Raw genomic sequence first — 15,072 nt, 5'->3', positions numbered from 1 at the left:
ATGTTCATAAAACAAACTCTCCTCAAATTCAAGAATCAAATAGACCAAAACACAATAATTATGGGTGACTTCAACACACCTCTCTCACCATTGGACAGATCCTCCACACAAAAGTTGAATAAAGAAACTATAGAACTCAATATCACAATCAATAACCTAGACTTAACTAACATATATAAAATATATTAACCATCATCAAGTGGATATACTTTTTTCTCAGCAGCACATGGATCCTTCTCAAAAATAGACCATATACTATGCCATAGGGCAACCTTCAGTAAATATAAAGGGGTGGAGATAATACCATGCATTTTATCTGATCATAATGGAATGAAACTGGAAATCAATGATAAAAGAAGAAAGGAAAAATCATACATCACATGGAAAATGAACAATATGCTACTGAATGATCAATGGGTTACAGAAGACATAAAGGAGGAAATCAAAAAATTCTTAGAGATAAATGGAAATACAGACACAACATATCGGAATCTATGGGACACAATGAAAGCAGTTTTAAGAGGGACATCCATTGCCTGGAGGTCATTCCTCAAAAAAAGAAAAAACCAACAAAAAAATGAGCTCACACTTCATCTCAAAGCCCTAGAAAAGGAAGAGCAAAACAAGAGCAAATATAGCAGAAGGCAAGAAATAATTAAAATCAGAGAGGAAATCAATGAAATTGAAACAAAAGAAATTATTGAAAAAATTGACAAAACTAAAAGTTGGTTCTTCAAAAAAATAAATAAGATCCACAGACCCTTAGCCATGCTAACGAAGAGAAGAAGAGAGAGAACTCAAATTACTAACATACGGGATGAAAAAGGAAATACCACAACAGATGCTACAGAAATACAGAAGACAATTAGAAATTATTTTGAAACCCTATATTCCAATAAAATAGAACATAGTGAAGACATCAATAAATTTCTTAAATCATATGATTTGCCCAGACTGAATCAGGAGGATACATACAATTTGAACAGACCAATATCAATGGATGAAATAGAAGAAGCAATCAAAGGACTCCCAACCAAGAAAAGCCCAGGATGGGATGGGTATACAGCAGAGTTTTACAAAACCTTTAAAGAAGAATTAAAACCAATATTTTTCAAGTTATTTGAGGAAATAGAAAAGAGGGAGCCCTTCCAAATTCATTCTATGAGGCCAACATCACCCTGATTCCGAAACCAGACAAAGACACCTCAAAGAAAGAAAACTACAGACCAATATCTCTAATGAACCTAGATGCAAAAATCCTCAATAAAATTCTGGCGAATTGGATACAAAAACACATCAAAAAAGTGTGCACCATGATCAAGTAGGATTCATCCCTGGAATGCAAGGATGGTTCAATATACGGAAATCAATAAATGTTATTCACCACATCAATAGACTTAAAGATAAGAACCATATGATCATCTCGATAGACGCAGAAAAAGCATTCAACAAAGTACAGCATCCCTTTATGTTCAAAACACTAGAAAAACTAAGGATAACAGGAACTTACCTCAACATTGTAAAAGCTATCTATGCTAAGCCTCAGGCTAGCATCATTCCGAATGGAGAAAAATTGAAGGCATTCCCTCTAAAATCTGGAACAAGACAGGGATGCCTCTATCACCACTTCTATTCAATATAGTCCTCGAAACACTGGCCAGAGCAATTAGACAGACGAAAGAAATTAAAGGCATAAAAATAGGAAAAAAAGAACTTAAATTTTATCACTATTTGCACATGACATGATTCTATACCTTGAAGACCCAAAAGGGTCTACAAAGAAACTACTAGAACTAATAAATGAATTCAGCAAAGTGGCAGGATATAAACTCAACACGCATAAATCAAAGGCATTCCTGTATATCAGCGACAAAACTTCTGAAATGGAAATGAGGAAAAACACCCCATTCACAATATCCTCAAAAAAAATAAAATACTTGGGAATCAACCTAACAAAAGATGTGAAAGATTTATACAATGAAAACCACAGAACCCTAAAGAGAGAAATAGAAGAAGATCTTAGAAGATGGAAAAATATACCCTTTTCTTGGATAGGCAGAACTAACATCATCAAAATGGTGATATTGTTACCAAAAGTTCTCTATAGGTTTAATGCAATGCCAATCAAAATCCCAATGGCATTTCTTGTAGAAATAGATAAAGCAATCATGAAATTCATATGGAAAAATAAAAGACCCAGAATAGCAAAAGCAACTCTAAGCAGGAAGGTGAATCAGGCGGTATAGCGATACCAGACTTCAAACTATACTACAGAGCAATAGTAACAAAAACAGCATGGTACTGGTACCAAAACAGGCGGGTGGACCAATGGTACAGAATAGAGGACATAGAGACTAATCCACAAAGTTACAACTATCTTATATTTGATAAAGGGGCTAAAAGCATGCAATGGAGGAAGGATAGCATCTTCAACAAATGGTGCTGGGAAAACTGGAAATCCATATGCAACAAAATGAAACTGAATCCCCTTCTCTCGCCATGCACAAAAGTTAACTCAAAATGTATCAAGGAGCTTGATATCAAATCAGAGAATTTACATCTGATAGAAGAAAAAGTTGGCTCCGATCTACATATTGTGGGGTCGGGCTCCAAATTCCTTAATAGGACACCCATAGCACAAGAGTTAATAACAAGAATCAACAAATGTGACTTACTTAAACTAAAAAGTTTTTTCTCAGCAAGAGAAACAATAAGAGAGGTAAATAGGGAGCCTACATCCTGGGAACAAATTTTTACTCCCCACACTTCAGATAGAGCCTTAATATCCAGAATATACAAAGAACTCAAAAAATTAAACAATAAGATAACAAATAACCCAATCAACAAATGGGCCAAGGACCTGAACAGACACTTCTCAGAGGAGGACATACAATCAATCATCAAGTACATGAAAAAATGCTCACCATCTCTAGCAGTCAGAGAAATGCAAATCAAAACCACCTTAAGATACCATCTCACTCCAGTAAGATTGGCAGCCATTATGAAGTCAAACAACAACAAGTGCTGGCGAGGATGTGGGGAAAAGGGTACACTTGTTCATTGCTGGTGGGACTGCAAATTGGTGCGGCCAATTTGGAAAGCAGTATGGAGATTCCTTGGAAAGCTGGGAATGGAACCACCATTTGACCCAGCTATTCCCCTTCTTGGACTATTCCCTAAAGATCTTAAAAGAGCATACTACAGGGATACTACTACAACAATGTTCATAGTAGCACAATTCACAATAGCTAGACTGTGGAACCAACCTAGATGCCCTTCAATAGATGAATGGATTAAAAAAATGTGGCATTTATACACAATGGAGTATTACTCTGCACTAAAAAATGACAAAATCATGGAATTTGCAGGGAAATGGATGGCACTAGAGCAGATTATGCTAAGTGAAACTAGCCAATCCCTAAAAAACAAATGCCAAATTTCATCTTTGATATAAGGAGAGCAACTAAGAACAGAATAGGGAGGAAGAGCATGAGAAGAAGATCACCACTAAACAGGGACGAGAGGGGGAAGGGAAAGAGAGAGAGAAGGGAAATTGCATGGTAAAGGAAGGAGACCCTCATTGTTATACAAAATTACATATAAGAGGAAGTGAGGGTAAAGGGGAAGAAAACAAGAGAGAGAAATGAATTACAGTAGATGGGGTAGGGAGAGAAGATGGGAGGGGAGGGGAGGGGAGGGAAGGGAAGGGGAGGGAAGGGGAGGGGAGGCGGGATAGTAGAAGATAGGAAAGGCAGCAGAATACAACATACACTAGTATGGCAGTAGGTAAAAAAGTGGATGTGTAACCGATGTGAATCTGCAATATGTATATAGGGTAAAAATGGGAGTTCATAATCCGCTTGAATCAAATGTATGAAATATGATATGTCAAGAGCTTTGTAATGTTTTGAACAACTAATAATAAAAATAAATAAATAAGTAAAATCTTCCAGAAACTTCACATACCCTGTTGTCTCCCCCCGCCCCATGATGGAAAGAGGTTTAAAACTTTGGACTCTGAGTTTCCATGGGAGTGAGTTTCCAGAGGTTTCCCAGGTCCTCAGCAGCCCAGGTCTTCCGTCTCCAAGATGGTCAACTGGGTCAACCTCGTGTTACATTCGCTCTCAGGGCTCCAGGTCCTCCATGGCATTTCCCATTCCTGGGGCCAATCTCTTCACTCCACCAGCACTTCTCCTAACACTGCAGAAAAACAGAGCAGAACTTCAGCTTCAACGCTGAACCTCAAGTGCCGATCAACCCCTCTGACACATCTGGGGCTGCTACCTCCCGGTCATATAAGTATTCCTCTTCACCTACCCTTCCCTCCCCTGCAGGAAGAAGAAAGAGTGACATAGTGCCAAGTAAAAACTGGGGTCAGGGCACCCACACCACTGGGACTGGCTTCCTCAAACCACAAGAAACCTTAGTACATCCCTCTTTGCCTATCCCTCTGTCCCCTTTGAAATAACAATATTAATAGTAGTAATAGGGGCTGGGGATATGGCTCAAGCGGTAGCGTGCTCGCCTGGCATGTGTGCGGCCCGGGTTCGATCCTCAGCACCACATACAAACAAAGATGTTGTGTCCGCCGATAACTAAAATAAAATAAATATTAAAAAAAATCTCTCTCTCTCTCTCTTTAAAAAAAAAAAGTTTAAAAAAAATAGTAGTAATAATAATAATAATGAAAGCTAGTTGCTCAAAAAATTAAAGATAGAATGGCCATATGACCCAGCACCTCCACTTCTGGTTATACACCCAAAGGAATTGAAAGCTGAGGCTCAGTCAGATATTTCTACACTTTCATAGCAGTATTATTCACGTTAGTCATAAGACAGATCAACTCAAGTGTCCATGGATGAAGAAAAGAATAATGAAAATGGGGCACAGACACACAATGAAATATTATTCAGCTTTAAAAAGGAATGAAATCCTAACACATGCCACAACATGAATGAGCCTTATTAAAGTTGTTATGCTAAGGGGTGGGGATCTAGCTCTGTGGCAGGCCTTGTCTGGCCAGCATGAAGCCCTAGTGCCTCAGATTCCATCCCCAGGAGAAACAAAGTAAAATAAAAGATATGGTAAGTAAAATAAGCTAGAACAAAAGAGTAAATACCATATGATTCCATTTATGAAGTTCCTTGAGTATATAAACTCATAGAGACAGAAAGAATGGTGGTTTTCAGAGGCTTGTGGTGGGAAAAGGAGAAAATGAGGAGATACTATTTAATAGGTACAGAGTTTCAGTTTGGAAAGATGAAAGTTCTAGAAGGGGAGGGATGGTGATGATGGTAACACAACAATGTGAATGTGTACTTAATACCGCAGAATTGTGGCCTTAATGGTTAAAGTGGCAATTTCCATGTTGTATGTATTTTACAATTTAAAAAATGGAAGCTTATCGAGTGCTCACAGCATACTGGGAAATATGCTAAGGTGATATACATTGTGTCATGCAATCCTCACAGCAACACTATGAGAGCAGTATGACCGGCACCAATGTCCTTTATAGCCCAAAAAAGCTCTGAGGAGTCATCTCGTGCTAATGCAGGGGAAGGACAAATGGGGAGAGGATCATTTCCCCAGTCCCAAGTCCTATTTGTCACTCATGTTTCTCAGATGTGCATTCTCCAAACCCTTCAGGACCCCTGGCTTTCCAGAGTGTCCTGGGATTTGGTTCCGATGCGGCTGGCTCGGGAAAAGAGGGGAGAATTAAAAAATGGGGTGACACCTCCAGGAAAAGCAATACTAGAACTTGCCCCTGGAGAGCTTCCCAGAGCCACCTCTGTAGACATTGGCATTTGCAAATTCATTATTGTTTGCTACTTAACGTGGTCAAACATGGAATGGTACTCAATCAAACACAGGGTGACCTGAGACCAACCATGTGTACCAAGTCAGGGATCCATCGGAGAAACAGAGCCCTGAGGAGCAATGCAGAAAAAAACGGATTAGACCTTAAATTAGATGGAAATAGTAGAAAGCCACCACACTGTGTACCCCTAGCACAGATCAGCCATTTTCCATTTTGAGAATCTCACCCCCACCCCCAACCCCCAAAAAACCTCTTATTCCTTGTACTAACGTCTTTCCAGAGAGCCTTTGCTTTGGTCCCTTGCTCTTGGGATGCAGTCATCTGTGCACATCTGTAATAGAACCAGTATTGCTATTACTGGTGTCCACCTCCTCCAGGACTCTATAAGCTCCTTCAAACCAGAAACTATGTTTCATCTCTGCGTCTCCTGCTCCTGGCATGATGCCTGACCTATGTTGGATGGAGTTTGTGAAATTGCTACTCTTTTTATCATCTTTAGTCCACAAAAAAAGAGGGGGTAAAAAAGCTATTTCATAAATTTCAGGGTAATGGAAAACCCTGGGCAAATGTTTGCTAAATAAATGAACATAGGACAATCAAAACCACCCACAAATTCTGGTCAAACATCAAAGAAAGAAGGCACTTCACTGTATCCTTGGCCTCCTCCTCACAGGCCGCAGTTATCTCTGTGCTCTTCATTGTGGAGGTGCCGTGAGTGATCCCACACAGTGTTTGTACCCTTTTCCTGTTTTGGAGGCTGGCTGTGTCTCCACACAGAAGACAAGCAGCCCAACAGGTCTGATGCCTGGGTCCCCTGCCCTGTTTTCAAGTTCTGAGAGGCTGGCAGCATCTCCACACGGCTGAGAAGTGGCAGACTCAGATGGATGGGATGAACGTCTGAGATGGCAAACGTCCAGGCTGACTCAGAAGCAGCTGCCAAACTCGGCTGACTTTCCGGCCCAGCATCACAGGGTGGCAAGAAGCTGTAGAGGTCACGGATCTCAACCATCTATCACTTGGAACTGAAAATGAGCAAAATCATTTTTTAAAAAAAATCAAGATGTGTCAGTAAAGGAGATATTTAAAACAAAAAGAAAATGAAAAGGGAAGGAGGCAGCTGGTGACAGACTCTTTAGTAGCAGGCTGACGCACTGCCAGATGCAGCCCTGGGCTTCGCTCTACCTGGCCCACACTATACGAGGTCTAAAGTGAAGTAGAGGTGTGTCAGGCTCCACCAGCCAAATAGACCCAGGAGCCACTATTTGAGTGCTGGAAAGACCTGAGTAAGTGGAAGAAAAGTCGTTCTGAACCTTCTAAATAAATAAATAAAATAACAGTTCCAGAGAAATTCTATCCAGACAGACATGCATCTGTCTTGCCCAGCCCTGCAGTCCCCTGGGTTCTGGTCCCTCTCCCTTCCCATCCTGCTCATTGGTCCCAAGTTTCCTGACCTTCCCATCCCTTTGTCTGATGACCCATCCCTGAACCTCCACTCTGGGCCCTGCCTCTCAAGCCCACCAGGGGGATGGGAACAGGGAAAATGAGATAAGAGGAGATGGCTGCTTTGTATATGCTACCTCACTTCATTTCACTCCTACAGTGCTGTGAGGCAGGAATTATTAACCTTCTTTTAAAGATGAGGAAACAGCCAATCAGGGAAGTTAGGTAACTTGCCTGATGTCACAGACTTGCTAAGGAATCAAAACGCAGGTATGTCACACTCCAAAGAGCACCCTCTCCAGCGGGCTACCCTGCCTCTCCCGGCTTCCTTTCCTCCTCTGAGGCTCACTTGCATATCCCCCATCCCCAACATGATTCATTCCTTCACCTTCAGCAACGCCCCTTCTTCCTGGACTCTGCCCAACTCAAAATGTCTTCTAAAATAGAAGAGCTGCCCACTATTTGTAATCCAAAAATGAAATGAGGGTACCCCTGATCTCACCTCGCCTGCCCTCCATGAGTCTTTCCTGCTCTAGGCAAGAATTCAAATATCACAGCATGACATAAATGTCATCTCCAACGTGACCTTTACAGTTCCCTCTGGCCTCACCTCTCACCTGGCCCTTCTCTCTTCTTTTTTCACCAGATTTCAACCACACTAAATTTCCTACCTGAACAAGCCTACCACAAAACTAAGCAGCCAGCATTTGGTCTACAGTATTTATTGTAATAACATGGAGAGCTTTGTGTTACCTTGGCATCTGTTGCTAGAATTTCTCTTTGAGCAGAAACATGTTTCTAGGAAATTTTTTGAGAACCTCCATTGCTGCCGTAAGTTAAGGCCATGAGGATTCCAAGTGCAGGTAGTTTGCAGGTCCTGTCTGCAGAAATGGGTTCGAGGCATTTGTTGTTGCTATTTTTATTTTGCAGTTCTGGGGATCAAACCCAGGGCCTTGCCATACTTTGGGTAGCACTCTACCAAGAGCTATACCCCCAGCCCCAAGATGTTTATTATTAACCCAAGAGTATATCAACTGGTGGATGGATAAACAAAATTAGAATCTGAATATATATCACATTTTGGAATATTATTCATTCATAAAAAGGAATGAAGTACTTGTTAGGTGCAGGACAGGCTGAACTAAGTTGTCTGCAGGGCAGGCTGAATGAATGTTAGCTGCAGGATAACCCACGCACTCAAACCCCTCTTTATGACCTATTTGCGTCAAGTCTGAACACTCAACCCCACTCAAGCTGAACACTTGACCCCCACCGGAATGGTGCAACAGAAACCCACATCTGACCCCTGCCCCATCTGCCTGAAGGCAGAAGATGACACCCTTAGCAACTACTGTATGATCCAATCACTGTACACCAACAAGGCAGCTTGCAGACCCAGAGACCTCATTAGATTTAGGTTATAAAAACTCCCTCCTGCAGGACCCCTTTCTCTTGCTATCTGTCTCCCTCTCTTGCTTTCGTTCTCCCTTGCTCTCTCTTTCTTCTCTCTCTCTCTCTCTCTCTCTCTCTCTCTCTCTCTCTCTCTCTCTCTCTCTCTCTCTTCTCCTCTTTTGCACTGCTGCAATAAAGATCTCTTGGTTGCTCCGAGTGTTGTGGTCACTTTCCTTTCAGTACTGATACATGCTACAATATGGATAAACTTTGAAACCATTATGCTAAGTGAAAGAAGCAGACCACATATTATATGATTTCATTAATAAGAAACATCCAGAATAGACAAATCTATAGGGATAGAAAGTAGATTAATGGCTTTCAAGGGCTAAGAGAGGAGGGAATGGGGTATGACTGCTAATGGGTATGGAATTTCTAAGAGTCACAAAAATGTTTTGGAATTAGTGGTGACAATGACACAACTTTGTAAACATTAACATCACTAAGTTACTCTTTAACAGAGAAAATTTTATGGCATATAAAGTTTATGATGTACAAATCTCAATAAAGCTGTTATTTTTAAATGCTTTTTTAAAGGTGTTTATTAGAGATTAGTATCTGTAAAAGAAAAAAAGAGGAAGCAAGATTAGGCAGAAGAAGAATGTGACTGGTTATACTGTCCCAAAGAAGCCTCCACTAGCCCTCCTGGGAATAACCAAGAACGTGGCACCCATCAGAGTATCTCACATCAGGTGGAAACAGTGCAGCCTCTCCACCCTCACCCTGCCCAATCACCCCAAGGTGAGATGGGACAGACCCTGAAGGAGCTGACGGTGGGTGTGGGCTGACTCACTGCCTGGTGATGGGCAGCAAGTTCTTCTTAGAAGAGAGTCTGGGGGACTGAGATTGTGGCTCAGCTGTAGACCACTCACCTAGCATGGGCGGGACCCGGGTTTGATCCTCAGCACCACATAAAAATAAAGGTATTGTGTTGTGTCCATCTACACCTAAAAAATAATTTTTAAAAAAAAAACAGAAGAGAGTCTGGGGTTAGACACCCTGCAGGCCACTAGGGAAGGAATGTGACAGTGTTCCAGAAAGGAAAGGAAAGAGAAAAGTCAGTGAGTAGGACAGAGCCAGGGAGATACCAGGAAGCTGAACCCCATGCAGTAGGATCCCACTTTAAAATACCTCGTCTTCAGTAAAGTGTAGAACAGACTCTCAGCATTTTGTCAAATAATTATTCAATTCTAATGCTCTATTTCCTCTTACGCTCTCATTTCTTCTAGCATCTCAAAGAGCAGGAGCCTGTATTCAGTGAAATTTCTTTAAGTTTTGTGGGGTAAATGAAGTCCTCTTTCTCCCTTGTCTTCACAAACATGTTAAGAGAGAGTAACATAAAAGTGAGCTTTATGAATTAGGGCTCATATTATGCTTAAGTCCTATATGGTGAATAAGAAGAGTGGTGAAGGGGAAAATGATAGGAATTAAACCAGTGAAATCAAGTGGGTTTGGAATCAGGTGTTTGATCTCTGAGTTTTTTTATAAAAAGCACATCTTCATGTTGCAGGAAAAGACCAAATTTCATACACTACACCTGGTCAAGGCAAAAGCAGTAGGGAAACCAGTGGGGAAAACTGAAAATCCAGAGATCTAATAGTGATGTTTTGCAAAAGTATTTTCCATAAATCATCCAAGTTGGGCCTTCCAACAACTCCATAAAGTAGAGAAGACAAAATTATCATAATCTTCATTTTGTAGTTGAGTCAGCTGACGTTCAGAGTCTAAGTGATTGGCTCAAGGTGACATAGCAACTAAGCAATTGAGCAGAACTTGCACCCATTCCTTGTGACTTCCAATGCCATGATCCCTCCATGACTACACCAAGCCCAAACAGTACCACCTACCAACTCTTGATGGCCAGAGAGGTAACCACAAGTGAACAGAGAGGAATCTGTTCAGCAATCCAAATACATTTCCCATGAGGTAATGGCCCTTTGATAATTAACTTTTTGAGGAAATATTTCATCAGCAAGTATGGCTTTCAGCCAACAAATAGAATGAATGAAATTACCTCAAATATACCCCAGAGAGGAGAGAACTCAGTTGGGTATAGTCCTTGGGAAGATTAAAGAGGAAAGCTCCACACAGCGACCATTTTTAACCACAGTTCTGACAGCAAGAGAGATTTCAGAAGGCAAGATAGAGGGGAAAATTATTAAATGAAGGACCTTCATAGGACAAAGTAGCATGCAGCCCCAGGATTTCTCTTCTCAAAAAAGGTCGCTACACCACCATTTTATAATCAAAGACACTCATAGTGACTGGGGACGTTTTTACAGAACTGGAGCAAAGCATTGATGTCAGTTGTGCAATTAACAATGAAGAGACAAGATCCCTTGGAAAAAAAAATCATGTTTGAGAAACTGTGATTCAACCAAGTTAAATGGATTTCCTGCTCCAGGACTTCCCAAGAGGGGAATGGCTTATGCAGTGATTTAAGAAATGGCGAGTTAGAGCAATAACATACAGTTGATGTCGTTTGTAACAATAGCAGAGAGAGACTGATGATTCTGGACAACTAGTTCAGGTGTGACAAGTACATGGTGGGTTTGCCCTCATTCCCCGCCCCCACCCGCTTCTGTGGCAGACATGACTGATCACCACACTTGTGGCCACTGACTCCAGACACAGCCGCCATTGTCTTTAAAACAGCACTCCATGAACCCCACCCTGGCTAATCGTAAGTGCGTGATCAGGTTTGAAACAAAAAAAGGCTGGCATACACCTGTGTGGGGTGAAGAAACAGATGCCATATTCCTCGGGTACAACAAATGAAGAAAGACCTGCTACTTAACTTCCAAAGGAGGAGTTAAGGGTTGGGGACCAGATCCCATTCGTCATTGTTTCTTCAGCCCCTAGCACAGCATTTGGTGAACCAATAAGTTAACACCCAAATCACATGGCTTCTACACAGTCCAGACTATGTAGGTGTGTTTGTGTGTATATCTGTGTGTATAATTCCATGTAACTATTCCCTAGTATATACTTGGTTTCTTTTTCAGCTATTTTTTTTCTATCTTTATAATGTCCCCAGTAAAGAATCTCATCCATGGTTCACATGGATTTTAAAAGGACCAGGAGGGGCTGTTGTGGTAGCTCAGTGGTACAGTACTTGCCTAGCATGTGTGTGGCACTGGGTTCAATCCTCAACATCACATAAACAGGTAGATAAATAAAATAAAGGTATTATGTCATCTGTAACTAAAAATAAAATTAAAAATAAATAAAAGGACCAGGAACTACAGAGAATAACACAAATGAACCTTGATTTGAATCTGGGTCCTAAAATTTGCTATATGGCCTTGGGAAAATGACTTAATCTCTCCAAGGCTCAGGATCCACATTTCTAAAGACAGGATAATATCTTCCTTGTAGGGTTGTGCTATGATCTGAATGTTTGTATCATCCCAAAATTCATTATGTTCAAACTCAATCTTCAATATGATGGTTTTACCTGTTTATCTATCTATCTAATTATTTATTTATTTATTTATTTTGTGGTGCCGGGGATTGAACCCAGGACCTTGTGCATGGGAGGCAGGCGCTCTACCAACTGAGCTACATCCCCAGCCCCAATATGATGGTTTTAAGAGTGGGGTTTTGAGAAGTGATTAGGTCACCTCCCAGATGGATTAATGCCCTTATTAAAGAACCCACAGGAAGGTCGATGGCCATTCCACCATGTGAGGACACATAGCAAGTGCCATCATCCTTTAAGTCCTCATCAAGGGACCAGTCCTATCACCCAGTAAGCATAATGTAAAACTTTAAAATTTAAAACAGTATAGCATAGCTGCCTGGACAGACAGACCAATAGAACAGAATAGAATGTCCAAAAGAAATTTTAGTATGTGATAAAGTTGCATAGTTTTGTGCATGAAGTGCCTGATGAAGTTTATTACATGATAAAGTCACAAGATTTTGAAAGCATCACATACAGATATGGCAACTAAGGCACAGAGAGGTTAAATAACTTGCCAAGTGCACACAGCTAGTGTGCACTTACACTACATTACAGATTTGGGATTTGAATGCAGACATTCTGATTCCATAGTCTATTTTATCAATCAGTAAATGATAATATCAGGTTTAAAGAAAAAAAAAACAGAGTACACACCAGTAGGTATAATATGCTACCTTTGGGAAGAAAAAGTTATTTATGTTTACTCAGGTATGCATACAAATTCTGGAAGAACACACAAGAAACGAATAGCAGCTATCTTTGGAGAGCATAGGGATTGGAGAAAATATATATTTTATGAATTATGTATAATTTATAAAATTGAACTATATGTATGTATAACCTGATTCAAAATTAAAATAAATACAGACACAGAAAGCAAATGTACCTTCCTGGGCAAACCTTTTCTGCCTACCCCTCACACAATAAGCCCATAATCCTTCTTCAGTGTTCCCATATTGCCTGTGCCTGCACTTTTCTGACCCTTATGTGTACCACCCTCATTTATGTTCTCCTTCCCAACTCACCTGGGTCCCCAGCACCCTCTGAGCTCTTCAAAGGCAGGGTTCTGTTTCTTTCATCCTTGTACACCCAGCCCCTGACAATGCAGTGAGCATCCAGGACATGGGGAATAAGAGTGGGGAAAGAGAAGAAGCAGTTGGGCCCACCAGCCCACTTTGTGGTATTTGCATTCTAGAAAGGGGAATTGATTGGGACCTTCATATAACAGTAGGAGTCTGAGGAGGAAGTCAAAAGAGAGGACAATACAGCAGCACTTCCAACCCAGCTAAGGAAAGGATGGAAGGGGTTCGTGGCCAGTGCTCATCAGGGGGAAATGAGAAAGGCCAGCACCCAGCCAAGGAAATGAGCGCTGACCCTGGCTCTGGAAGGGTGAGAAATGGAGCATGAAACTAAGACCCCAGAAGAGAGGGCTCCCGGCACAGGAGGCTCAACTGTGTACTCTGCACCTCTCTGATGACTGAAAATGGAGTAGAGGTTGTGTGAAAGATGGGCATTGAAGAAAATTCTTGGCTTGCCTCTGCCATCCACATGATTGGTCTGTTAGTTTCTGTTCATGGAAACTTTTTGTATACAATCATCTGAGGACAGAAGGGAAACCCTCACTTGGTCAGGGACACACTTTGCCCAACTGAATAAATTTCAGATTCTATAGGCAGGAAATCTGGCTCACTCTGGTCAGACCACCCACCACACACACACACAAACACTCAAACACACAAAGCTGTGCTTCTGTGGGTAATTGTGCATATATTCTCACTATGATGCACAGAAATCAGCAATTTCAAAATGTTCTATTATTTTATTGTGTTGATCATGAAAACTGCACCGTAGTTCTTTTTTTTTTTTTTTTTTTTTTTTTTTTTTTTAATTAATTTTTATTGTAGGTTGTTCAAAACATTACATAGTTTTTGATATATCATAATTCACACTTTGATTCAAGTGGGATATGAACTCCCATTTTTACCCCATATACAGATTGCAGAATCACATCAGTTGCACATTGATTTACATATTGCCATTCTGGAGTCTGTTGTATTCTGCTGCCTTTCCCATCCTCCGCTATCCCCCCTCCCCCCTCCCCTCCCCTCTTCTCTCTCTACCCCCTCTACTGTAATTCATTTCTCCCCCTTATATTTTCCCTCCTTTCCCCTCACTTCCTCTTGTATGTAATTTTGTATACCCCTGAGGGTCTCCTTCCATTTACATGCAATTTCCCTTCTCTCTCCCTTTCCCTCCCACCTCTCATCCCTGTTTAATGTTAATCTTCTTCTCATGCTCTTCTTCCCTACTCTGTTCTTAGTAACTCTCCTTATATCAAAGAAGACATTTGGCATTTGTTTTTAAGGGATTGGCTAGCTTCACTTAGCATAATCTGCTCTAATGCCATCCATTTCCCTCCAAATTCTATGATTTTGTCATTTCTTAATGCAGAGTAATACTCCATTGTGTATAAATGCCACATTTTTTTTATCCATTCGTCTATTGAAGGGCATCTAGGTTGGTTCCACAGTCTTGCTATTGTGAATTGTGCTGCTATGAACATGGATGTAGCAGTGTCCCTATAGTGTGCTCTTTTTAGGTCTTTAGGGAATAGACCGAGTAGTGGAATAGCTGGATCAAATGGTGGTTCCATTCCGAGCTTTCCAAGAAATCTCCATACTGCTTTCCAAATTGGCCGCACCAATTTGCAGTCCCACCAGCAATGTACAAGAGTACCCTTTTCTCCACATCCTCGCCAGCACTTGTTGCTGTTTGACTTCCTAATGGCTGCCAATCTTACTGGAGTGAGATGGTATCTTAGGGTGGTTTTGATTTGCATTTCTCTGACTGCTAGAGATGGTGAGCATTTTTTCATATACTTGTTGATTGATTGTAT

General features: G+C 41.0%; 1 non-coding gene across 1 annotated transcript; it reads right to left on the bottom strand.

The window, feature by feature from the left end:
* Positions 1-12,208: 12,208 nt before the first annotated feature.
* Positions 12,209-12,282, bottom strand: Trnag-ccc (transfer RNA glycine (anticodon CCC)). Its single transcript has one exon. It is a non-coding gene; the product is annotated as a tRNA-Gly (tRNA).
* Positions 12,283-15,072: the final 2,790 nt, after the last annotated feature.

This window comes from Callospermophilus lateralis, chromosome 2 (genome assembly GCF_048772815.1).
Source record: "Callospermophilus lateralis isolate mCalLat2 chromosome 2, mCalLat2.hap1, whole genome shotgun sequence".
Classification (NCBI taxonomy): Eukaryota; Metazoa; Chordata; class Mammalia; order Rodentia; family Sciuridae; genus Callospermophilus; species Callospermophilus lateralis.
Note: the sequence above shows the minus strand (reverse complement) of the source record. Positions and strands in the feature narration are given on the sequence as shown.